This window comes from Euwallacea fornicatus, chromosome 6 (assembly GCF_040115645.1).
Source record: "Euwallacea fornicatus isolate EFF26 chromosome 6, ASM4011564v1, whole genome shotgun sequence".
NCBI lineage: Eukaryota > Metazoa > Arthropoda > Insecta > Coleoptera > Curculionidae > Euwallacea > Euwallacea fornicatus.
Window position 1 is genome coordinate 18,173 of NC_089546.1, and position 26,576 is coordinate 44,748.

General features: G+C 30.8%; 2 long non-coding RNA genes across 3 annotated transcripts; both read left to right on the plus strand.

Moving 5' to 3' along the window:
- Positions 1–315: 315 nt before the first annotated feature.
- LOC136339732 (uncharacterized) lies at positions 316–6,759 on the plus strand. 2 transcript variants are annotated; one of them, XR_010732200.1, is made up of 4 exons: positions 316–808; positions 1,631–1,913; positions 2,273–2,350; positions 6,134–6,759. It is a non-coding gene; the product is annotated as an uncharacterized lncRNA (long non-coding RNA). The 2 variants fall into 2 exon arrangements; XR_010732199.1 differs by having other exon boundaries at positions 317–808; positions 1,631–1,878; positions 6,134–6,757.
- A 152-nt stretch (positions 6,760–6,911) lies between these two features.
- Positions 6,912–25,601, plus strand: LOC136339731 (uncharacterized). The gene is made up of 2 exons (XR_010732198.1): positions 6,912–7,295; positions 25,420–25,601. It is a non-coding gene; the product is annotated as an uncharacterized lncRNA (long non-coding RNA).
- Positions 25,602–26,576: the final 975 nt, after the last annotated feature.

Genomic DNA, 26,576 nt, shown 5'->3' on the forward strand with positions numbered 1-26,576 from the left:
ACATATATATTTCGTACTACACAATAAACTTATGTCTAAATGTATGCAGTTAGAGTTTGTTCACCAGAGATTGTGTGAGCCAGGTTTTCACCGTGTCGAGAGAAAAGAAGCGTCGCAGATGTAAGAGGGTGCGTTGTTGCGTAACCCTGCTTTTATACACTCCCGGCTAAACCTTCTGGAACGTCCCGCCGGAAGTTCTGGAGACCGTTTTCCCACCGGCTGTTTAAATCGCCCAGGGAACCAACTGGTTGCTCTGGTGCACGTTGAACTGTCATAGTCTGACAGTTGACAGCTTGACGCTCAGCTGGCACCGCCACAGTGGAGTCAAACGTCAAAATCAGTTTAAAATTGAAATTAAACGTTTCCTTTTTTATACGGCCCGATGGTTATTTTTCTTATAACTAACTAATTTTGGTTCTTAGTTCAGACAAATCTTCAATTGTCTGGTTTTCTGTATTTCTCTTTTTTAAGACTCCAAATTGTATGCATTCATTACCGCTTAAAATTATATTATTAAATATCAGTAACTGACACCAGCAAAAAATGAACTAATATAGCAAAGAATCAATTACTACCACAATAGCAGCTGCAACGGGCCCCACGGATACATCGGTGCCAACAGCGTCAGAGTCAACTGCAGTTCTCATCCTACAAGCCTTTAATGGGACTTGTGGATATGCTACAGGGCAATCTAGCAGCATTTTCAACATCCACTTTAATTGATAGGCAATAAATATGCTTTTGAACGAAACATTAATACTGCCGCCTAAACTTTGACTCAGAATCATTGGATGAATTCCAAGTCTCAGTAAGTTCTTACTTTTTTTATGAAGTCCAAAAAATAGTTTTAAATGTTATGCATAAAACTACTTAATATTTAACTACCTCCCTTTTAAAGAAATCTGAAAGTGTTTTATTCAATATGTGATCAAATTCAGTAGCACCTGATAATATATTATTAAGAAAATTTTTGTGCCTGAGGAGAAAATAATGATTTTGTTTTTTGAACATTCAGAAAACTTAACTAAACTATTTTCTTCTTGCTAAAAGTAGCAATCATTACTTAAATTTACTAGTAATCCCAATAAGAGGTCAGCCAATGAATTTAAATGAAAAAAGGTTGACTTTTACCTATTTCTAGACTGATGTCTCCTTTCAAGTGATTTATACCCACACAAGTACATTAAACTTTATTGCCTGCTACTCGACAAATATTGTCCTCATAATGACCATTTCAGTATTATTTTGTTTAAGTTATTAATGTTCACAACACCTTTAACTCTGTAAACCTTTACTTTATGTTTTTCATTACAAAAGGTTATTTGTTAAGTAAATGAATTTAAATTACACCAAAATTTCTTAAACACTACGAATTTGAGTAATTTTGTATATCAAGTATATTAGAGCTTCAGCCCACTTTATCCATAATTAGATTGACATCAGAGCATAAGCCCATCTTATTCATCATTCTCATAATGATACAAGAGTTCTTTTGAAAGCCACTTGGCAATGAATCCTCTAAAGTAAAGATATATTTTATCAATAGCCCTTTTTCTTTTTTTATCAATCAAATATAAAGTATTTCAATTTTGCCAGTTTACTTTAGAGATAACAATGATAGATTTTTTAGATTTAAGGCTAGATTACATCTAAGAGTTGAGGCTTCTAACTACTACTAAGCAGAAATGCAAGAACCTGTGAACAGATGTGTGTGGGGCCCCATAACACCTCTTATTGTGTTGCTGGCAGTGGCTTGTTCAAAGTCAAGAGAAGTGTAGAAAATGACACAAGCACTATAGGATTAATAAAAATAAATTACCACCCAAATACTATTCATTGGTGTTTGATAGAAGTGAGAAGAATGGAAATATTATTAAGGCAGACATTAAATAAGAGAGATGCTAATTGAAGGGGTGTGATAAGTAGATATATTGTCAAGGCATTGATTTCAAAATGTCAATTTGCTCTTTTTTTTTTTACTTTAAAAATGTTTCTCCAATTGATAATTTTTTTTTTTAATTAACAAAATTATTGAATAGTTCCATTTTAAAAAAATTAATGAAAGATTTAAAATATAAAAAAAAATGAAATTTCAAAAATCAACAGTGTTTAATTTAATAAATTCAACATAATTTTCATAAGTAAATTGAGTTTTCAAAAATGAAATAAATTTTAAAAATTTTAGTAAATAATTCAGTATTTGAAAATATACAATATTTTTGAAAAACTTTCGAAATTTGAAAAATTTTTGATATATTAGCCATATTTCCAGAACCAACGGAGGAAAAACAAGTATCGCCCAATCCTGTGAGTAACCAATGAAAGAACCATTAGTACCCTATCTGTTCAGGTAAGTAAATGAAACGTTATTGTATATAAGAAGTTATTTAACAGCCTCCTGGATTTTTATGAATTGTGTTTTCATAAAAAAATTAATTAGACCACGTTATGCAATAAAGATCCTATCAGCATTATTATCATTCTGAGTTATTTAAGAAAAACCATCAAATTTTTTTTCAAAAATTATTTATTATCAAAACATTCAATATATAAATAAAATTAATTTTTTAATAAATTATATTAACAAAACTAATATTTCAACAAAAAAAAACATGAAATTAAATGTATCTCAGGGAAAAAAACAGTTGGTTCTTTGTTGCTTAATCAAAATTTAAGATATTTCTGATGGTTGCAATTCAAAGTCAGGAATGACATTTTCGACTTCGATATCTTCTTTTATCGTTTCGTCATCGGTAAGATTTGTGCAAAATGAATAGACTGTTACTGGAATTAGATGCATACAGCTTTTAATATTCTCTAATTTTAATTCTGCAACTGGTTTTTCGTCTGGCCACAGTTGTTCTAAAAAGTGAGAAAAATAATACCTATTTGCATCTGGTTGTCTTCCTTCATCTTTTTTTATGTTTATTTCTTTTTATTCTTCAATGTCGTTATGGGTTTTCTTTACATAAATTCTATGATTTTTTTCTAAAAAGCAACTTCTTTTTCTATTGATGATTTCTTTTTCGAGTTTACGGATGGTAACAGTCTTCTTTTTTTATTTTAGTAACATTAATAAGATGCTTTTTTCTGCAAGTTTTCATAATATACAGGGTGTCCCACAAGTGTTTCATTATATTTCAGTGGGTAATAGTACATTGAAAAATAATATGACTCCCTATATAAACCATATTCCAATAAAGCTTCATTAAGAAGATACAGGGTGTTAAACTTAAAACACACCTGGAATATTTCAACGTATCAGAGTATCAATGAACAGGCGAGCTCAATTATGTATTGAACAAAATGGCCACCAATTTGAACAATTTCTATAATGTTATAGTAAATAAATAATATTTAAAACAAACTTAATATTATTAAAACCATTTAGAGAATATCGTGCATATAGACGGTATTCAATTTTTTACTGGCAAACGATACGTCGGACGAAAAAGAGTCAAGTGAGCATTTTTCTTCTAAATAAAATTAAACTTCTAAAAATAATTTTTATTTTGATAAAAAGCAGTGGCGCACCATGTTTTTTTTTTAATGTGCTGAGAGGTGTCCGTACGCACGTCACTGGTGAAACGAAAAATAGCCCTTTTGCATAAATAAATGCGTCTACATTAACTCTCAAAACATGCCAAATTTCACTTACATATCTCAAACGGTTTTGAATATATCAATAAAAGTTAGATTTTTTAAGTAAAGTTTAACACCCTGTATCTTCTTAATGAAGCATTATTGAAATATGGTTTATATAGGGAGTCATATTATTTTTCAATGTACTATTACCCACTGAAATATAATGAAACACTTGTGGGACACCCTGTATAGTACTTTTAGTAATATGGTTAAAAAATGATGAAGTACATGGGCATATTATAAGGGATATTACAGTAGAATCAATGCTTATACACCTACAGGCAGTCATTGATATCAAAGGAGGACCGATTAAGTATGAATTAGTAATGCTATATTAATTTTTTGAATTTGTTATTGTCGTTAATTTTACGTTTCACATCATTTGTGCTGTGACATAAAATCGGATATAATTTCATTTTAAAAAATTAGTTTATTAAATGTGGCAGATCTAAGACAAAATATTAATATATATGCTTTTAAAATAGTCATATTAACTTATTTTAATTATATGTTTTTTTATATACAGGGTGTTTCTTAATAATGTGCGAATATTTTAATGTGGGAACCAAATGAAAAAATAACGGTAGTTTTTTATATAAATTATGTTCCAAAAATGTTCTGTTACGAAAATACAAGGCTGCAAAGACTTAGAAAAAAAAATACTACTTAATGAATATTTCCGAAACCTTTTGACATATTTCTGTGAAATTTGGTATGCAAAGAGAGTTTATAAGGAGGCATTAATTGCAATAAAAATAAAGAAACTAACAACACCGCGGTCACACAAAATTAAAAAACATGAAAAAATGAGAATTTTTAAGACATATGAATTTTTGAAAATTTTGTCTATTTTTGAGAATTTCGTTGATTTTAAAACTTTTGGTATATTTTGAAAATGTGAAATTCAAAAATTTAATTATTATTTTCTGAGATTCGTGAATATTTGAAAATTGTAAAGTTTTAAAAAATTTGGTAGATTTTTGAAATTTCGTAAATTTTGTTGATGGAAAAAAAATCTTTTTATACATTTTCAAAATTTGTTTACTTTTGAAAATCTTGTTAAATTCTTAACATTTCGTTGTTTTGTAAAAACTACCAATTTTTCTAAATTTTATTAATCCAAATTTACGGGTTGTTAATTTTTTTTTAACGAGTTAAGCAATTAAGTTAAAATAAGTATAAGCAATTAACAATTAAAGAAATAAATATAAATAATTTAGATTTTCTGGTCACAGACTTGACAATATGTCAAATTATCGCAGTCTTACAACTAATTAAAAACTCTATTTTGCATTGTAAAACCAATTTCGTTTCCACTAAGAATCTCTCTCTTTCAATTTATGATTTGAGAACATTTCCGCTCGTCACACCCTTAAAAATTACTTCATAATTCATTTTGCCAAGTAAAAACCGCTACACGGTTACATTCTCAGACAAATGCAACGCAATCAAATTTCATATTTAATTCTAAGATTCATTTCAAGAAGCAGTTACTATAAATCTGCTAACTAGCATTTCTCAAGGAACCCGCATTTTATTTTTTGCAGTGTTAGGGTAATGCAAATGTGTAATAAACGAGCCTAATTACAACTTAGTCTTTATTGGAAATAAACATTATTTTTTTAAATCGGAGTTTCTTAATCGTGGTTTATAATTGTATTTCCATTCGACATGCTCTGCATATAATTCCTATCTTGAGGACATTTTCATTCGACGTCCCATCTCTTCAAATACCAATGGATAATATACTAGCTGTGGGCTACTGTTGCTAATAGCGTGAGATAATCGGAATTTGAAAGTTATAGACCGGTATTTGTTTTTCGATTTGTATGCCATTTCCCATAACTTCTGCAACACGATTTAAAGGCAAAATCAAAATTGACCCAAATTCATAAGTAAATGAATTACTCATATGATGTCAACTTTATGGGTCATACTGTATATGAAAATTTTTGAAATTAGTTGGCGTTACTAGTACAAACTGTTAAATTACCTGATTTGATCTTTTCAACAAAAAATTATGAAAATTAGAAAATATTGGATAATTTGACCCATGAGTGTTATTCCTTGTTATTAATACAACATTAACAATGAAATTTAAAGTAATTTTCAATAACTCATTTGGAAATGAGTTATATGTAGACGAACTTAAAAAAACGTAGATGTTTTCCATTATTGATACAGTGAAGGATATTGAATTGACACTCTGGCCAAAACTTAACATTTAGCGTAAACTGTACGATAATGCTTTTTTTGAAAAAGATTAATGATAAAAATGCACCATACTAGAATTTGGTACGTCTCGTATAGCACTTATAAGGTTTTAATCATTGTCGCAGGTACGAAAATAAGAAATTCTGCTTGCACACGTAAATCTTGAGGATGGTATCGGGTAACATCACTTATGGACTTCAACTCACGCAGTTTTTTTAATATAATATTTATTTTAATAATTATTTAATATAATAGTCTTTTTTATTACTAACAGCAAACAATCCAGAAAACCGCATTAAACCACCTCTGAACATCAGGTAAATATCGTCGATCAACACGACCCATAGAACAGAACAGAACAGAATAGTGCAACATAGAGTATATGGATCCATCAAGGTTTTCCAGTCAAAATAAATCTGGGGGCGGAGAATTAAATCGATTCAGGTGCATAAACTATGGCGGTTTTGGAAAGGTACTTACAAAAATAACCTAGAAGATGCGAAACTGTTCCAAACTACCCCTAATACAAGATGAAGTGAGTTTGGATAATAAAATATGAAATAAACATATGTGGAGAACAATGACTATTCTGCCTGAATTTAATTCATTGATAGGTTGCGAAGATGTTTTGTTTCAATTCGCATTTGTTCAATCAGAGAATGCACCAATTTTTGAACTGCTGATAGAAAATCTTAACTTTAAGATAGGCATAACCATAAGAAATTATCACCACTAAAAATTGATCTTTAAAAGTGGACCTAAATTACAAAGAAGTTAAGAAATCGATAATATATATGTAATAAACCGGGTTGGTCGATACGGCGTAACGATGTTATTCGTATCGAATACATTTCTACTACTGCTCTGCTTTTTGTATCTGTCGGGGGGTGATGGCGTGTGGTGCTTTCACCTCCCGACTAGAGTTTGCGGAGTTCGCAGAACATATAAAGCACTTGTGTAAATATGTAAGGTGTATATATTGTAAATATTAGTTGTAAATATGATTGTAAAAAAAAAGGAAAAAAAGGGGAATACAATATATCTTGCACGAACTTAATTCTAACTTGCGTCGTCTCGAGAAGCTAGGGAGGGAGGTCCTTCCCCGGTCCTTTGTTCCCGATACTCTACCCCGGAAAACAAAGGACGGACCACCGCGCAGGTGCGGGTTAACCCGGGCTCCTTTTTCCCTTTCCGGCAGAATGTTCTAGAATGACCTGCCGGAAGTGCTAGGGGGAGATTTTTTACCCGGGTTCTGGAGTACCTAGGGAACCGAAGGGTCACCCTAGAGTACGTCACATTGACAAGCCTGACAGGTGACAGTTGCTCCGCTATCAGCTCCGCCACATATCTTTTCGCTAACGACGGCCGGCATGGTGCAAGAGTTAAAATGGTGGCGTCTTAAGTTTTGCTAATCACTTGATGTGAAAAGTTTCAAGGTAACTTACAAATTAATCAGCTACTAATTGCTTAAAACTGTTATTAAAATGCTATTCGTGCTGCAGATACAAGAAATAAGCTTCTAATCCTAATTTTAACTGACATTAAAATTGTTAGAGTTTTTCTATCCAGGCACCAGTGGGATGTCGGGGTTTTTCATACTTTCTGTTCAAAATTGTTCACCTGAATTACCCTATTGCTGTAACTATAATTTCCTGGCAACACATGAAACGGAAATAAATAATATATTAATGAGTGCAGTATGTGACATGGTGCCTTGCAAATTTCAAAATTTTCCTATAAGTACTATTGTAGTGTGCCAGTGCAGAATAATGAAATGTGAGCAACAGTACAATATTTTGTATTGAACTTCTCAAAACACGACAACGAGAATTACAACCAGTCATAGGGTTTCAACTATATGAGACCACTTTCTATTTATTGAGTGTAATATAAAGATTCCAATAGTAATAATGATTCTGCTCCCCTCTGTGAGGTCTTCAACTACTTATATTAAAGGGAAACCATGGGGGTGCAGTTGATAGCACAAGTTTATTTGAGACATGTTATGAATACTTTGAAGTTAAACAGGACCTTGATGTTTAGTCGAAGTTAACTACATTTCAATGATTTTATAATATTGGATAAAGAGATAATGTTCCTAAATAAACACATATTTTAATCATGTAATATAGATTTTAGATTTCCATGAGAAAACACTGAAAAGTAATATAACAGGGATAAATCCATAAGTGTAACATAAGGTATTTTACAGTATGTCATATACTCTGAGCATTGAAATCTTCATATTTGTTTTATCAATATACAATTTCCCTATATATACATGGAATTCCCCAAACATGTTTGGGTTTTAAAATGTCTCAAAACATTCAGTCAGCATTGATAATATCGAAGGATCTAACCAAAATAAAAATATCAGTATTGGTGCTCTGTTTGATAGAGAGCACAATTGTGCAGTAGAGATTTCTTTTGAATGACTTATTACTCTCTCTTTTAGTCCAAATAATTACAACTGTTATTAGAACACTGCTTATGTGGTATTATGTAATCTGAAAAAAATTTCTAGTCTAAAGCAATTTTAAAATTGGTTAATGTTTACTATCGAAGCTTAAATGCCTTATTTTTCATACTTTGTGGTTTAAATCATCTATCTCTATTACTCTACTGCTATAATCCTACTTATGAAGCATCATTTGACAAGGAAATTAATAATATATTTATAAATGAAGTGTGCAATATAAAGGATTAGCAAATCTCCTTGTTTTTCTATGAGTACTATATTATGCATCTTTAGCATTAAGATCTTTTTTTTTGTTCCATTTTGAGGATTTTTATGTTCTGATTTTTCCAGATATGTTTGAGTTTTTAATAAATTCTGGGCAGTTCAGTTAGAAGTGACAATAATATCTATGGATCCAATCAAAATAAAAATACCATCATTTCATTCGAGAGAGCCAATAATTGTGCAGTTGAGATTTCTTGTGAATGACATGCTACCTGTTTTTTTAGGCTAGATATATTTTTTTGTTCTAAACAATTGTACAGTCATTTGATAAGAACTGGACTGCCCTTCCTATTGAATTACCATATAGTTAGTATTTTAAAAACTAGAAAGAGTCATTTTGTATATTGATACTTGTAGACTTTAAAAAGATTATTCAAACGGTGATTACATAAAATCAGAAGCACTTTTTTATGACATTTTGAAGTTTATGATAGAATGTGCATCCATGTGTTCTTCTTGTATTAGTTGTTTTTTTATTTTGATTATAAAATTATAAGGTTTTGTTATATTGATGTGTGATATTTGATTGTAAAGCAATATTATCGTGGTAACAGTAATTTTGATAATTTTACACTACAAACTTTTATACCTATAATTTTCAAAGTATTTAAGTTGAAGTCAAACATACAATTCTAGAAAATGAAATCCATGGGCAGTCATAATGCCATATTAAGCATTATTAGGGTTTTAGGTACTTTTTTGTTTTGATGATGAAACAGATGAATATAAAGAAGTCAGCATAAATCAACGGTATAACGAAAGACTTCATTTTAAGTTTTACCTAGAGTTAAAATTTGAAAGATTTAATTTATATGCTCTATGTATTACTTCTGACTGGATTAAACGAATGATGCCTTATTTTATTCTTTACTACTCTGTTTGCAGTCTCTATGAAGACTGATTTCTTTCTTTTAACTGATCACTGATATTATTTTTTTGCTACTTGATGTTACTTGCCTCCCAACTTGATTTTTTAATGGGGTCGCTTAATATCTGTAGTCTTTAAAACTCAGCCTGACTCACTTAAGGAACTACGAGAAAGAATTATTCAAGGATGCCAGGCTATATTAAGGGATATTTTCTTTTATTTTTGTCAGGAATTTGAAAAAAGGCTCTACTTTTGTTTGGAAAAAAGCAGAAATCATTTTTGATACTTAATTAAATAAAAGGTAAATGCTAACATTCTATTTCTTTTTTATTTAATAATTTTATAAGTGCTCGAATAAATGTGATGTTAGTTAATATGATCATAAAACATTTTTAAAGAGTATTAACATTAAAAAGTTAGGATGTTTGGGGTTAAGGGGTAGACATGGGTAGGTTCCCAGAAATTTTTTAGATATTTTTTCATTCCTGAGATATAGCCATTGCAAATTTTTAAAATGTCACCCTGTATATAATAGTATAATGTGAAAAAGCTTATTACTTATTAAAAAATACATAATGACTCAAAAAGTTTACACGTGATTGTAAACGTAATCGGCAATAAAAATTCAAGTATGCGAACAAAAATAATATTTTGTACATTTCCGACAATCCACAAAATTATAGGTATATCACCACTAATAAATAAAAAATGAAAATTATGATTGTACTTCTATTACTATTTACAGTACAATTACTATAATATACATACAAAAAAAAAATGTATACGTCTATACTGCCGAAAGTGTTGATAACCTGTTCAGAAAATCGTTTTCTACTTAATTTTATCGATAATCGATGCAGATATGATAAAACTGTAAGAGAGCAAAAAGTTTCTAAACAAAATTAAAGTAATTTTGTATTGCAAAGTCTACAAGCAGTGCACCGCGAAAAAGTTAAGGACAGAAAAAGAGCCATGACCCCTCAAAAAATATCACTCTGTTATGAAAACCATTTGACATGCCACAAATTATATAGTGATACATACAAAATAATAAGTGTATCTTTTTTTATCACTAATTAATGAAAACTATGATTTCTTAAAGCAACTTTTAGAAAAGTAAAACACTTAGTAGAATATCCCTTTTGCTTAATGACAGTTGTGCATCTCATTGACATAGAGTCTATTAATTTTTGACAAACTTCAATGGGTATAGAATACCAAATTTTCTTAGTTTCTTCCCACAAGACTTTTTTGTTTGACGTTTTTTTTAGCAAACCTGTTTTTTAAATATTTTCAAAGGTTTTTTATGGGATCCAAATTCAGAAATAGTGAGGGCCATGGCAACACTTCAATTTTGTTGCCCAGAAACCACTGTTTCACTACTTTAGCTGTATATTTCCGGTCGTTATCTTGCTGATAGATCCATTTTAAAGACATATTCACTTCTGCATATGGAAACATAATCTTTTCTAATATTTCTAAGTAAATTTCTTTGGTCATGGTGTCTTTAATCTAATATAATGGACCCACTCCATTATAGGAAAAACAACCCCACATTTTAATATTTCAGCCGCTATGTTTTATTGTTTTCAGTGTTTATCGAAGATTCAGTTCTTCCTTCTTATATCGTCTAACATACCGTTTCCCTTCTGATCCTAACAAATTTGTTTTTGTTTCATCAGTAAACAGAATATTTTTCCAATTACAGTTCTGGTTTTCAATTAAGTTATATCGAGCAAAGTGTGATTTTTGCTGTATGTTTTTTTAACTCAAATGTGGTACTTTTCTTGCAACTTTTTCATTAAGATTTATCTCTCTCAATCGTTTCCTTATTGTCCGTGTGCTGATTTCTAAGCTAAGTTTTCGTTTAATGTCAAACGACGTTGAAAATGAGTCTTTTATCGCCTCACGTACAATAAGTGTATCAAGAATTTTGTTTGTTTTCCTTAGACGACTTCTGGTTTTTGGTGGGACCATTCAAGTTTTGTTTCTTTAAAACCCTAGCTATAACACATTTCGATCACTGAAGTGCTTGAAAAATAAACTTATAAGTTTTGTTTTGACTTCGTAATTGTAGTATTAAACGTTTTTCTTCTGGAGTGCAATACGTTGCGTGGCTAATTTTAACGTTCTAAACTACAGTGGATCAAAAATTATTTGCACACTAGCATTTTTTGCAAAATATAGAGTACATTTAGGCGAAACAAATCATTAATAACAAAAAGTTTTATTATAAGTTGAAACGTAATGATAATAAAAAAGAAACATCAAAATTTTAACTCAAAAAAGTATTTGCACAGTATGTTATTACAATGATTAAATTAAATTGAGGTGAAAATAAACAATTTCTAATATTTCTTATGCATCCTTTTTGCATCAATAATAGCTTTTAGTCTTTTGGGCATGAAATTAATAAGAGTGTGTACGTAATCTAGTGCCATATTTGACCATTCTTCGCGTAAAGCATTTCTTAAATCTTCTTTGTTGAAAATGTGCCGTTTCCGAATTTGCAAAGTATTCCATAAATTCTCAATGAGGTTAACATCCGGTGACTGCGATGGAATTAAAAGTCTATGGGAAACATTGTACAATAACCACTCTTGTGTTAACTTGGCCGAATGCTTCGGATCATTGTTGGAAATAAAAAGAACGTTCCATGTTTAATTTTACAGCACTTTGGATTAAATTATCCCGCAAAATGTCGATGTAACTTGTGGCTGTCATTGTACCCTCAATAAAAGCAAGATTTCCTACCTCATCGTATGCCACACATCCCCAAACTAAGACGTTTCCTCCACCATGCTTGACCGTTTGTTTCAAATTTTTCGTTTGAAGTTCTGTATTAGGTTTTCTCCATACAAAACGTTTACCATCAGACTCACAAAGGCAAAATTTACTTTCATCAGAGAAAATTATGTTTTTTCACCACTCTAAAGGTTTATCAATATACGCTTTAGCAAACTCCAAGCTTTTTTGACGATTGTTCTCCGAAATAAATGGTATTTTTCGTGCTGCTCTGCCGTAGACATTTGCTAAATGAAGAATATTTCTGATAGTTTGAGGATGGACAGTCTTTCCGGTTGTTGATGCAACATCAGACGCCAAAGTTTGAGCACTAATAAATGTATTTTTTTGAGCTTCATTAATAATCATTCGTTTTTATTGTCCATTTATTATTTGTGGTCTTCCAGAACGGGGTTCGTTTTTGACGTATCCCGTCTGTTAATATTTTTTAATGATATATCGCACTGTTGAGAATGCCACATTAGTAATATTTGCTATTGCTCTTTAGCTTTTACCACGTTCATATAAAACAACTATCTTAACACGTTTCGATAACTCTATTTCACCCTTTTTCGGACTCATATTTGCACTGATGATTTTAAACTGACCAAATAGGTTTAATAATACAATTTTTATAAGGAAATAGTTCATGCTTAAGTAGATAATAAACAAATTCCCTTCTGCAAAAACCATTTTATTACCCAGTATGAAGATGTGCAAATACTTATTTGAGGCAAAATATTCACTTTTTCCTTTATAATATTGTATACATGCAATTGGGACAAGAAATTTTGTTAAATCGCGCTAAATCTACTTCAGCATAATGCTATAAAATATTAGAAATCAAGATGAGTCTTACGTATTTTTAAATATGTATTTCAAAAAGTATTGGTGTGCAAATATTTTTCTGATCCACTGTATACTGAAGCTTGAATAGTTTAAAGAGTGAATATACAAAGATTAACCACAAGAATTGAAAATGCAGTAAAAAAAATCTCTCTTATTTTTTTGACCAGTAAAGTGTTCACTGTCTGCAAGAAATATTAAGGTACCAATACACGTACAGTCAGCCGACTGTCCATGATTGGATTGATAGGTATGGCCGGCCACCATCGTCAGTTGATACACACGAACAGTTTTACTAAAGGATTATGTCTTTCAATTCCATGCCGTTTACGATACAGAACTGTTACTATTATAGAATTTGCTATACACGATCGATTTAGGATGACAGTTCCTATTATATAAAAATGTCGCAAGAAGAATGTTCAGCTGTAATAATTGTACTATTAAAAGAAAGGCAAAAAAGAAAAAGATAGAAACACTTTCAGATAATGCCAATGAATGATTTTAACATAAACAAGAAATGCGAGGGGATTCATAATAGTTTTTTACCATTTCCTCACACTTATCTTGAGCAAGAAGGAATTTAGAGACAAAACCCCATGATATTTTCAGATAATTGATTAATAGTCCTAATTATAACATAGGCAAGGAATACCCACACGTACCCTATATATTTATGGTAAAAATTTTGGTTCGGAGTAAAATTGATGCCGGCAGTCCAAGAACTGAATTACGGGATTATACATGTTCAGTTTTCTTCATGTATCGACGACAGGTCCTGTCCTGCCGTCTGACTGGTTGTGTGTAATCTATAGCGTCCGGCCGGCTCTGGTTTCTCCGGCAACAATCTTTCTGCGAAGTGTACGTGTGTAGGTACCTTTAAGCAGATAAGATAAAATAAACAAATAGGTTTCTGGTATTATATTCAACTTGTAAAGGACAAGATATGATATTATTATTAGTGGAAATATCATATATATGGATTAATACCATTATGCCAAATTAAATCATTATAATTTTCCAGTAACGTTTTACACTTATTATTTTGACTATCACTGTATATTCCATATTCCATATTTAAATATCTTAAAAACTGCAGGAGTTATAAAAAAAAGAAAAATTTTCTAAAATGTCAACACTGTGTAGATAGGTAACGAAGCGTTTGCAGACCAATGTTTATATGAACTTTTAATTAATAAATGAGCTGAAGAATTGCGTCCTTTGGTATGTACAGGATGATCCAAACTTGGCTCTCTGAGCCTATTATGGGCAAATGGAAGCGGGAATCAAAAATATAAACAGGGTTCTTAAATGAGGTCACTCAAGGTTTACTTTTAATTAAAAACTTGTTTTTTCTGAATGGAGGAAAATGGTGTCCGTCGTCATCCATATTTTTTTTCGTATTACTTTCTGTTTCAAATCTATAGTGTGTTCATTGATGAACTTAACCGTACTTCTAAATTTCATTATTTTGCATTTGTAGTAAAAAGATCGACTTTTATAAAAAAAATCACTTATTTTGAAAGGTACTAGCTACATTTAGAACTTCGAAATAATATGCAAAGTAACAAAAAAAAAGAAATCATTATTCTTCTCTTGTATGTGCAATTGATTCATAAATTCTAAATTGTGCAGCTTATAATCATAGTACACTTGATGAATAATATATTGATTATAAACGATTGATTTTTCATATGAATTGACACTGGCGTTAGCTTTGTTAAAACAGCAGTTCAAATTACTTTTAAACCATTAAATTTATCACTCACGTAAAATAATATTTTCTTTCAAAATGGCAAAACATGACGAAAAAGTTAATACGCTACTGATTTTTGGTGAAATACAACGAAATGTCACAGGAGCTGGTCGAATATACCGTGTCAGATATTATGACGCAAAAATATTTTCAAAATTAAAACGCCATTTTAGGCAAAACCAATATGTGTTTTTTTCCAGAAAAGGTAACCCTATTACCAAACCTGTTTGTAATAATTACACGGTGGCATAAATCTTGCAATATTTTGAGGTAAATCCTAGAAATTTAATAAGGCAAGTAGTTTGCTACCTAAATTTGAAGTATACATCTACGCAATAAATTTAAAAAAATGGATACCATGATTATAAGCTTCACAATTTACCATAGAATTTATGGATCAATTACAGATGGAAAAAATAATTCATTTTTTAAGCCAAATAATGGTAAACATGGAGATTAATGGCCGCCGACTTTTTCAATATATTCTTTGGACAGACGAAAGCTACTTTGTCAGCAATAGCAAACTAAATTGTAGAAATGAACATTACTAGTCTACAGGAGGAAACCCACATTATATTAATCCATATCATAAATCAAGGACACTTCGGGATAAATGTGTGGTGTGGTATTATTTTTGGATACATAGTCGGTCCTTACTTTTATGAATGAATCCTTAATGGTGAAACCTACTTGCGATTTCTGCAAGAATTGCCTCTTCTCGAAAATATTTCGCTACAACTTCGTGAAAATATTTAGTTTTAGCATGACGGGACTCTCCTGCACAAGGCAAGATTTGTTTAAGAATATTTGAATAATACGTTTGGAGAGAAGTGGATAGGAATTAATGGACCAATACAATGGTCTCCTAAATCCTCAAACTTTACCCCGTTAGATTTTTTTATTTGGGGAGGATTAAAAGAAAGTATAAAACTCCCTTTTGAAATATAAATCATTTAAAAGAAAAAGTTATAGTAATATGTGGGGAGACATCCAGAGACACGTTGTTGAAAACCTCAGAGAAGGTTAAGAAAAATTTAGCCAAATGCTTAGAAGTTGGAGGGGGTAGATAGAAAGATTTTAATACGGAAGTGTGTTGTACGTTATATAATGTTTTTGTTTTTTCTTCATTTTTAAATATATTATTAAAAAAATTTGCAGTTCAAATAGAAATTTTACTAGATATTTCTTTTAATTTAACTTAAAAAGTAATTATATCATAAGTTTAATATTTACCCGCTTTGATTAAAACGTAATCTTTTAAACAAAATAAATTGTATTAACTCCAAAGTTCAATTTATAAAATGAAACACTGTAGATTTAGAACAGAAAGTGATACAAAAAAATTATTCCTACAAAAATTGTTTAGAATAATATATAGTTTATTAACATCGTAAAAAAGTATGTTTCTAAGAAAAAATGTTGATGACATCACGGACGCAATTTTCGCATATTTGGAAAAACCTAGTTTTCAACTAAAAATGAACTTTAAGGGATCTCATTTCAGAACCCATGTTTAGATATTTGATCAGCTTCCGTTTGCCCATAATAGACCCTAGGCGCCAAGTTTGGATCACCCGTTATTGCCTCGAATTCATCGTTATAATCGATTTTTAGAAATATTCAAAGTAAGCTTAGCCTCTAATGAAACGTGTATGTTCACACCTCATAAACCAACTATATTCACATGTGTCCATGCATGCTTTTGGTACGTTTTCAATTATTTTCTCAAATTACGTAATAATATGTGGAAAAATGTGTTTGGTATTTATTATTGCAACACAAGTTTTTTTTACAATAATAAATATGGTAAAAACCTGTTACTTTATAGTTATTTGCCAGATGCATCTAGCTACAGCTTCATCTGATATCAAATGTGTAGAAATATGGTAGAATATGGATTTCTAATATCGTAACTTTCTTTCTTATTGGAATAAATTGCAACAAATGTTGCCACCGGATTATTTTTCGAACTGTACCCGAACGATTGATTAATGCTTCATATTTTTCAAAACTTTCAAAAACTTCCATATCAAATTGTAAGAAACTTGATATGACTTAACTTAAATTTCCATTAAGTATATGTAACTTAACTTTCAGGGTAAAAAATGTTCTGTTTTTCATATTCTACTTACTAAAAATAATTTATCAAGTAATAAATATTCCTTTCGCCAACTAAATATAGAAACAATCTTATAGTATTATGTTTTCTAAAAGAGAATTAAAAGTAAAATTTTATCATGAAAAAATATATAGGATGTTTCATAACAAAAAACCCAATTTTAACCAATAAGTAAAAAACTATAACATATAGAAGAAACTGAGTACGCTTCTAGATTCGACAGAAAATTCTCAATAGGAATGCATTTTCTCGATTTCTATAAGCCAAAAGAAAAAAAATATATAAAAAAACGTTAAAAAAGGTATTTTTAAAATTCACCTTGTAATTCAAATACGCAGTTTGTTATGGAAGTTTTGTCAACAGCATTGTTTCTTTCATAAAAAAGTAGCGCATTATCACGTAATCTGTTTTGCGCTATCTGCAGCACACTTCTATGATCCCTGCGAAAACCACCGAAAATGAGCCATCCTGTGCTGTACATTAATTTACATCTGAATATAAATTATTGCATTGAATGACAATGGTTAGATATAACACCATATACACTCACCCTATATTTTTGCAATCAACTCGAAGATGCGTGTCTAACATGACAATAAACCGCATGGTTCTAAATTTTTCACCCCCTTCCTCACTTTTTAGCAAATTGTTATTGTTTAAAAATTTAAAAACAGCATTATATAGGATAGAACATACTATTTTTTGAAGTTTGTTTATTGTTTTAAATGTTTCTTACGTCACTAGTAGTGAAAAATGTTGGATTTTTAAAATTTCTTTGGTTATTTTTAGTTATGTTTTTATTGCTTTTTTTTACCAAAAGACTGTAAAATCGAAAACAAACTAATTTCCTATCAACAAATAAGTTTTTTCATTGGTTACATACTATTTAACTCTAATTTATATTGCATTTTTTACCAAATTTATACCTGTTTTTCTCAAAAAATAATCGATGGAATTTAAATCGCAATACACGATTAAATGTAGTTTTGAAATACCCTTAATTTGAGGTGTCACTTGACCCATGTTTCAAATAAAAGAAATCGGCCATTTTGCGCTACCGGTGATGAAAACAACTATTAAAAAATAATAATTTGTTAAAAAGTTAACAAAAGGGGGATAATTTAGAGCCATATGTTATTCAATATTTCAATATAAAATTCAATATTTTATATTGCATCTCTTTTCCTTAATGTTGAATGATTTTTCTAACAGTACATATACAGGGTTATTCACGCTATACGGCGCGGAATATTGCGGCTAAAATACGAGGCTTTTAAAAGGTTTCACTTTTGGACTATACAGGGTGAGTTTTAAGTAATGGGACACAGAGCAACGATGGATTTATGACATCAAAATAATGCAATATAGGTAAATTTATGTTATACCAAAAGTTGATAATAACTGAGATACAGGGTGCCAAAGTTGAAAAATGAAATCAAATTTTCTTTAATATCTCTGGAACAATTCGGGCTAATTTCACGAAATTTCTTATATAGGGGTTTTTGGAGATGATCAATTCAAATTTATCGACGATTTCGGTGTATCTTCTAGAGGGCGCCACAATCGACAATTAGGAGTCATTTAAAACATTTAAACTTTTTTGTGCCACGGCGTATGTCATTTTGTCCTCATAAAATTTGTTCCCCTACCTTTTCTAGTTAAAAAAGTTATACCTCATTGGTGTCGCTAGGAGCGACGGTTTTCGAGAAATTCAATTAAATAACTTAAATTCCCATTTTTTCTACTTGTTGACATGTAACAACAAAATTTTTTTGTATTGTTAAAAAAGCACAAAGATTATATGAAAACAATTTAATACCGTAGTTGGTCTTTTATTGATATATTTATTTAAGCTCCAAACGAATATTTTAATAATAACTAAAAAAATTACGACGTTACTTTATCTTAGTAGTCTATGATATAACAAATGAATGATAACATATGTCAAACTAATATTCAGTTTTACTGCATTGTGTTTGTAAAGTAAAAAAGTTTAAAGTTTCAATAAATTTACAATTTAATTAAAATGCCGAGATATAATAATTATTCTAATGTTGAAATGAGAGATATGGTGTGTGTATACGCTCAAGAAAATTATAACGGGCGTCAAGCTTGTCAACGTTATTTCGAAATGTACCCAAATCGCCAACAACCAAATTTTAAAACGTTTAAAAGAATTTACGATCGATTGGGTGAGATCGGCTCATTTCAACATAAAAAAAACACCGTTGGACGCCCGAAAATTATTACATCAGAGCAAGAAGAAGAAATTCTAGAAGGCGTTGTTGATAACCCAGAAATAAGTACAAGGCGTATGGTAGCACGTGCAGGAGTAAGTCAAAAATCAGTAGTGCGAATTTTTCATAAAGAGAAACTGTACCCGTACCATTTTACGCCGGTTCAAAATTTATGTGAAGTCGATCTTCAAGCGAGATTGCAATTTTGTAACTTCTTTCGGATGTGCCAGAATGAAGATCCACTGTTTTTAAATAAGGTCCTCTTTACAGATGAGGCAACTTTTACCCGTCGAGGTATAATTAACCACCGTAACAAACATGCATGGGACACAGAAAACCCTCACCTAACTACTGAACGCCACTTTCAGCACGAATTTAAAATAAATGTTTGGTGCGGGATTATTGACAACTATTTCGTAGGACCCTATGTATTACCACCCAAATTGAATGGTCCTCTGTACTTAGAGTTCCTCCAAAATGAACTAGGGAACCTTCTTGATGATGTGCTTCTGAATTTAAGGCAAGTAATGTTTTTTATGCAAGATGGCGCACCCGCACATTTTTCCCGTCCAGTAAGGGATTTCTTAAGTACACGTTTTGCCAATCGTTGTATAGGACGTGGATTTGAAATACCCTGGCCCCCACGGAGTCCCGACTTCAATCCTATGGACTTTGGTGTATGGGGTTACATGAAATCTTCCGTTTACCAAAATACAATAAATACACCTGAAAAATTATTAAACAAAATTCAAAATGCAGCTACATTATTTCGAAATGAACAATTGCTATTTAAAATAAAGAGGTCGTTCTGTAAAAGAATTGCAAAATGTATCCAAGTAAATGGTGGACACGTCGAACATTTATTGTCACAGGAAGATATGTTTAATTTCTAATTTTTTTAGTTATTGTTAAAATATTCGTTTGGAGCTTAAATAAATATATCAATAAAAGACCAACTACGGTATTAAATTGTTTTCATATAATCTTTGTGCTTTTTTAACAATACAAAAAAATTTTGTTGTTACATGTCAACAAGTAGAAAAAATGGGAATTTAAGTTATTTAATTGAATTTCTCGAAAACCGTCGCTCCTAGCGACACCAATGAGGTATAACTTTTTTAACTAGAAAAGGTAGGGGAACAAATTTTATGAGGACAAAATTACATACGCCGTGGCACAAAAAAGTTTAAATGGTTTAAATGACTCCTAATTGTCGATTGTGGCGCCCTCTAGAAGATACACCGAAATCGTCGATAAATTTGAATTGATCATCTCCAAAAACCCCTATATAAGAAATTTCGTGAAATTAGCCCGAATTGTTCCAGAGATATTAAAGAAAATTTGATTTCATTTTTCAACTTTGGCACCCTGTATCTCAGTTATTATCAACTTTTGGTATAACATAAATTTAGCTATATTGCATTATTTTGATGTCATAAATCCATCGTTGCTCTGTGTCCCATTACTTAAGACTCACCCTGTATAGGCATCTATTATGGCTATTTTTTTAAATTATTTTTATATTATACAGGGTGTCCGAAAAGCTTTAAAAGTATCAAAGTTGTGTTTTTTTAAATGGAACCATCTGTATATTATTGCATTTTTGGATTCTCCGATCAAAATAAATGTCTGTTTTAATAAGGTTTACTATTCCTAAAACTTAAGGTTTTTTAAATAATTTGAATTTGATCAAAATTTGACCTAATTTTCATGTTTTAAACGCTTAAGAAGTATTTAAGTTATGCAAGTGTAATTTACAGTGCAGTGTAACAATAGATCATATTTTATATCCCAATCATGATAAACTTGCCATTTTATACAGGGTGTGCAAAAATTAAAACTAATGAAATAAGAACTTTAAGTGACTATAACTTGATTAATTTAAATACAATGCTATATTTTTTAACTTACCAGGATATGTAATTTTTAATTACCTATTGAATGGTATTAGGGTGTTCATCACTAAGTCTTCGCGTTTTTACAGAATACGCTAAATCATTGTTCTTTGCGCCATTTGGTGTTATTTAGTTAAAAATTCCAATTCTTCCAAACTTTCATTACTATTCTGATTCGAATCATCATGAATACAGTCATGAGAAATCAGAATAGATGGTCCGTTAATGTGTGGGGTGGAATACTGGGCCCATATTCAATTTGACCGTATTTTTTTGAAGGACCTTTAAATGGTGTGATGTTTCTAAATTTCCTTTTACACCAATTTCCAGTATTATTAGAAAAATTCCCTTTAACTATTAGAACCACCATATGGCTTCAATTGGAAGGAGCTCCGCCTCATTATCATCGCGAGGTTCGGCAATTTTTAAATGCCAACTTTAAAAATAGGTGGATTGGAAGAAATGCATATCAAAATTGGCCCCCCAAATCCCCGGACTTAACTCCACTAGATTTCTTTTTGTGGTGATACATAAAAGGAATTGTCTACAATACGTCTCCGACAAATTCACAGGATATGAAAACACGTATAAGAGACGCGTTTGAAACTGTTACTCCGCAAATGTTTTCCAGAGTTAGTAGTAGTTTTAAAAAAAGAATTTGTAAGTGCCTAGAAATGGACAGTAGACATTTCGAACATCTATGATAAATTTTTTTTTTCTGTTTTATGTTATAGTTGATATGTGATTTAGAACTTTGAACTAAATAACACCAAATGGCGCAAAGAACAATGATTTAGCGTATTCTGTAAAAACGCGAAGACTTAGTGATGAACACCCTAATACCATTCAATAGGTAATTAAAAATTACATATCCTGGTAAGTTAAAAAATATAGCATTGTATTTAAATTAATCAAGTTATAGTCACTTAAAGTTCTTATTTCATTAGTTTTAATTTTTGCACACCCTGTATAAAATGGCAAGTTTATCATGATTGGGATATAAAATATGATCTATTGTTACACTGCACTGTAAATTACACTTGCATAACTTAAATACTTCTTAAGCGTTTAAAACATGAAAATTAGGTCAAATTTTGATAAAATTCAAATTATTTAAAAAACCTTAAGTTTTAGGAATAGTAAACCTTATTAAAACAGACATTTATTTTGATCGGAGAATCCAAAAATGCAATAATATACAGATGGTTCCATTTAAAAAAACACAACTTTGATACTTTTAGAGCTTTTCGGACACCCTGTATAATATAAAAATAATTTTAAAAAATAGCCATAATAGATCCCTATATAGCCCAAAAGTGAAACTTTTTGAAAGCCTTGTATTTTAGCCACAATATTCCGCGCCGTATAGCATGAATATCCCTGTATATTTTTAAGTTTTGTGTGTCAATAATAATTTTTATTCATTAAGTCTAGGAAACTATAGTTATGTTGTGTTTAGTCCCCACTTAATGATTTTGCATAAGCTTGCATAAATTGTTACTTTGCTACATAACATCACCCTCTCTACCACCACAACTGACGCATTTAAAGTTCTAGAAAAAATGTATTCTTGATAAGGTCAATATTTAGTTGCAGGTTTGAACCTAGCTTAAGGTAGTGGGGTTTCAATGATTTTGATCGTTATCGAATATTCTAAAACCCGGAGTATACCATTGCCGGAATCTTGCAAAAATAGAAGAGATTTTCTAGATATGGATTTTCATATTACTAATATTTTTAATGTTTATCACTGGCTTGAATTTGTAAGAAAAAAGTCGCTTATTGCTTCTTTAATGACAAAGAAGTCATGTGCTATTTATTCCAACTTAAAAGAATTTGGGTTCACCTTTGCTTTTGAAATATAATAACTGGGTTTCAATCTTCTGGAGTTTTGATTCTTTCTAGGCTTTTAATTTTTTTTTCTATTAATGCGAACAATAATACTTAGCATTGGGACATCAGACTTGAAAATTTCTTGTGTAACAGAATTACATACATTGAAGTAACTAATAACAACCACAAGTGCACTTCTATATAGTCGGGAAGTTTCGTTACCTGACATGAACTTTCAGATAGCACCTCCGGCGCCATAGACTAGGCGGTGTTGCCTAGTGTAATTTGAATTCTGACGGATTGGGGGATGTGAAATTACTTAAAAGCAAAGGTTTGAGAACTGCCGATGTAGGGGATTATTAAGATGTTTCATTCTATTAATTGTTCTTAAAACAATTTGCTAGGTCGTTTGTATGTATCGGTTCGATTTGTCTGCCGCGTTCATTCGTATAATACATCCCTTGTCTAATAAAGGATCTGTAGTTGTGCATTGCAGTTTTCGTACTTGCTACTTGAAGTCTTTGAACAGTTTTGTAACTCCTCCGGGCTTCGCCAAGTTCACATAGAATTTGTTTTGCAGATTTGCGTGGATGTTTCTGAGCAATTTTCTTGATTAATGCATTAATTCGCTTAATTATTTTTCTGGGACGACCACTTTTTTTAATGGATTTTAACGTATTTTGCAATTTAAAAATAGAAATTGTTTTTGAAATAACCGATATACAGGGTGTCCTCGAATTACGTGGCCAAAATAATACCGCAGATTGTTTGAGTGAATATAAGTCGATTTAACTAAACTTCCCTCGGTCCAAAAGTTGATAATTATGGAGCTACAGGGTGTTAAAGTTGAAAAAAAAAATCACATTTTCTTTAATATCTTTCGATTTCTTTGAGTTAATTTCACGAAATTTCATATTTGAGGGTGTTTTAGGATACGAAATTCAAATTTATTAACGATTTAGTTGTTTCTTCTAGGGGGCGCCACAAGCGACCATTAGGACACATTTAAATCTCTGTAACTTTTTCGTGCCACGGTGTATATTATTTTGGTATTTAAAAACCTTTTTCCCTACCTTTTATACTTAGAAAAGGTATACTTTATTGACGTCGCTAGAAGCAACGGTTTTGGAGAAAAATGCATCTAAGCCTGATGATGCATGCGAATTACCTTAAAATTAGACGCCTTTCAATATTAACAAAAGTTTTCCGATTTGGAATTCTACGGAAAGGATATTTTTCCTTGTAAACTCGTACACTTTTTTGACTATTACAACGGCAAAGTCCATAAACTAACAGCATATCCACCATTTCAGAATAAGTGAATTTATTGGCCATACTTATGGATATTTACAGGAACAAGAAGCGAAACTGACAAGAAAAACTGAGGGCTAAATAAAAAAACTGACATTTGAGAAACAAATTCAAGTGTTAAAATGTCAATTAAAAACATAGCCAACTGAGTTATTTACTTAAAAGCGCTAATGCAAATATGCAGCGCATTAGAATTATGCGTTTTTCTCCAAAACCGTTGCTTCTAGCGACGTCAATAAAGTATACCTTTTCTAAGTATAAAAGGTAGGGAAAAAGGTTTTTAAATACCAAAATAATATACACCGTGGCACGAAAAAGTTACAGAGATTTAAATGTGTCCTAATGGTCGCTTGTGGTGCCCCCTAGAAGAAACAACTAAATCGTTAATAAATTTGAATTTCGTATCCTAAAACACCCTCAAATATGAAATTTCGTGAAATTAACTCAAAGAAATCGAAAGATATTAAAGAAAATGTGATTTTTTTTTTCAACTTTAACACCCTGTAGCTCCATAATTATCAACTTTTGGACCGAGGGAAGTTTAGTTAAATCGACTTATTTTCACTCAAACAATCTGCGGTATTATTTTGGCCACGTAATTCGAGGACACCCTGTATATATGTTAAGTACTTTTGCGATATGGACTTGTTTAATACCTTCTTGATAGGCATCAATTATTTTATGTCGAATGTCTACAGATAAATGTTTTCTACGAACCATGTTTGAATTGAACTAGTATCAAAAGTGTTTATAAATTTATGTAAAAACGAATTCCAGTTGTTATGAACAAAATTCTTTATATCTTTCTGTAGTTATGTCCCTTTAAAAAATAACTTATACCTAAAGGTTCTATGAAAACTGATCAACAAGAGTTAATCTCTGCACAACATTAACGTGTTTATCAAAGCTACCTTAAGGCCTAATTCATTATTTTCAAATATTAACACATAAAAAAATTTCAACTGAAAAATAAAGTTTCTTTACTTTTATCCAATAGTGAATATATAAAGTTGTACATGGCTAAAAATTTCAGTGAAATTAAAGTTATAAACACAAGGCAAAACATAAGTTGCTTTAACATGTATAAGTTCCTATGAAAATTTTGGTTTCATTTTTGGAGTTTTATTACAATTACAAACGTGGTTTAATATTAATTTTTTGTTTTCAGGCACGAGCTATTCTAGTACTATATTCTAGACGAGTAATTCACGAAAAAGAAGCATTCAGCCAGTAAAGTGATTGATACAAAAAACGCAATGAATTTTCCCAAGGTTGTAAGTTACAATACTCAATTAAATGAATAGTATATTTATTTTGTATTGATAAATTACGAATAAAGAAGCAGAATTTGCTGGTTGTTTTATTAACCTCCTATTTTTAAAGTATTTCCGGTGAAGTGTATTTTATTTTATGTAAATTAGCAAATGTCTAGAAAAATTATCAGTATACCTAGGTATTTTATAAGTGCCTACATGATAACTCAAACGTACTGGAACCCAGGGTTGAAGATCTGTAAATCATCAGTTAGAGGAAACGGAGATTGGCGTTGGTGTCATTCCGAAAGTGTCAATTGAATGCGAGGTGAACTGAGTAGCTTTGCAGAAGTTGACACTAGGAGTGAACGAAGAAATATCTTTAACTGGAAGTTAGCGAAAAGTCTATGGCTAAAGGAAACTAAGAAAAATGATCTTCACTCATATTTGGAGGATTTAGAGAGTTGATAAATGAATCCAATTTTTTATTTTTACTTTGGTAATGATTTTTTTCATTACCTTTCAATTCCTGATAGTCATGAAGACAGGAAGTTGTACTATGAGCAAGTTTTAAATATTTACTTAGATGCCGAAATTAATATTATGTGTGATGCATAACTGCTTTGAGGATTAATAACACTGGACAACCCACAGTTTTTATTTTCCATGTAAAATGTGTTTATTTTTGCAAATTGAAGCTGCTATTTATTGCAAAATCGAAACCTAACAGAAAATAACATGTTGAGAAACTACACAGGATCCATATATATATATTTATTATGAATGCATCTAAGATAAACTTTTATTCAATATAATGAAAGATCGTCTATATATATAATCTATTTCCTAAAGGAAACAGGCTATCGACCATTGTTTGGTATTTCTGCCCATGTTACATATTTCATTATTTAGTGCTTCATATTATATAACAAAAACAGTTCTAGATACATTACAGTTGTGGGTTGTAGTAGCACTCTAGCAGAGTGTTATTGGGAAATTGGAACCGTGATTGCCTGTTCTGTCTTGTCAAGCACAGTGAAGTTAATATTGTCTCATTGAAGGGTTGTTTTTC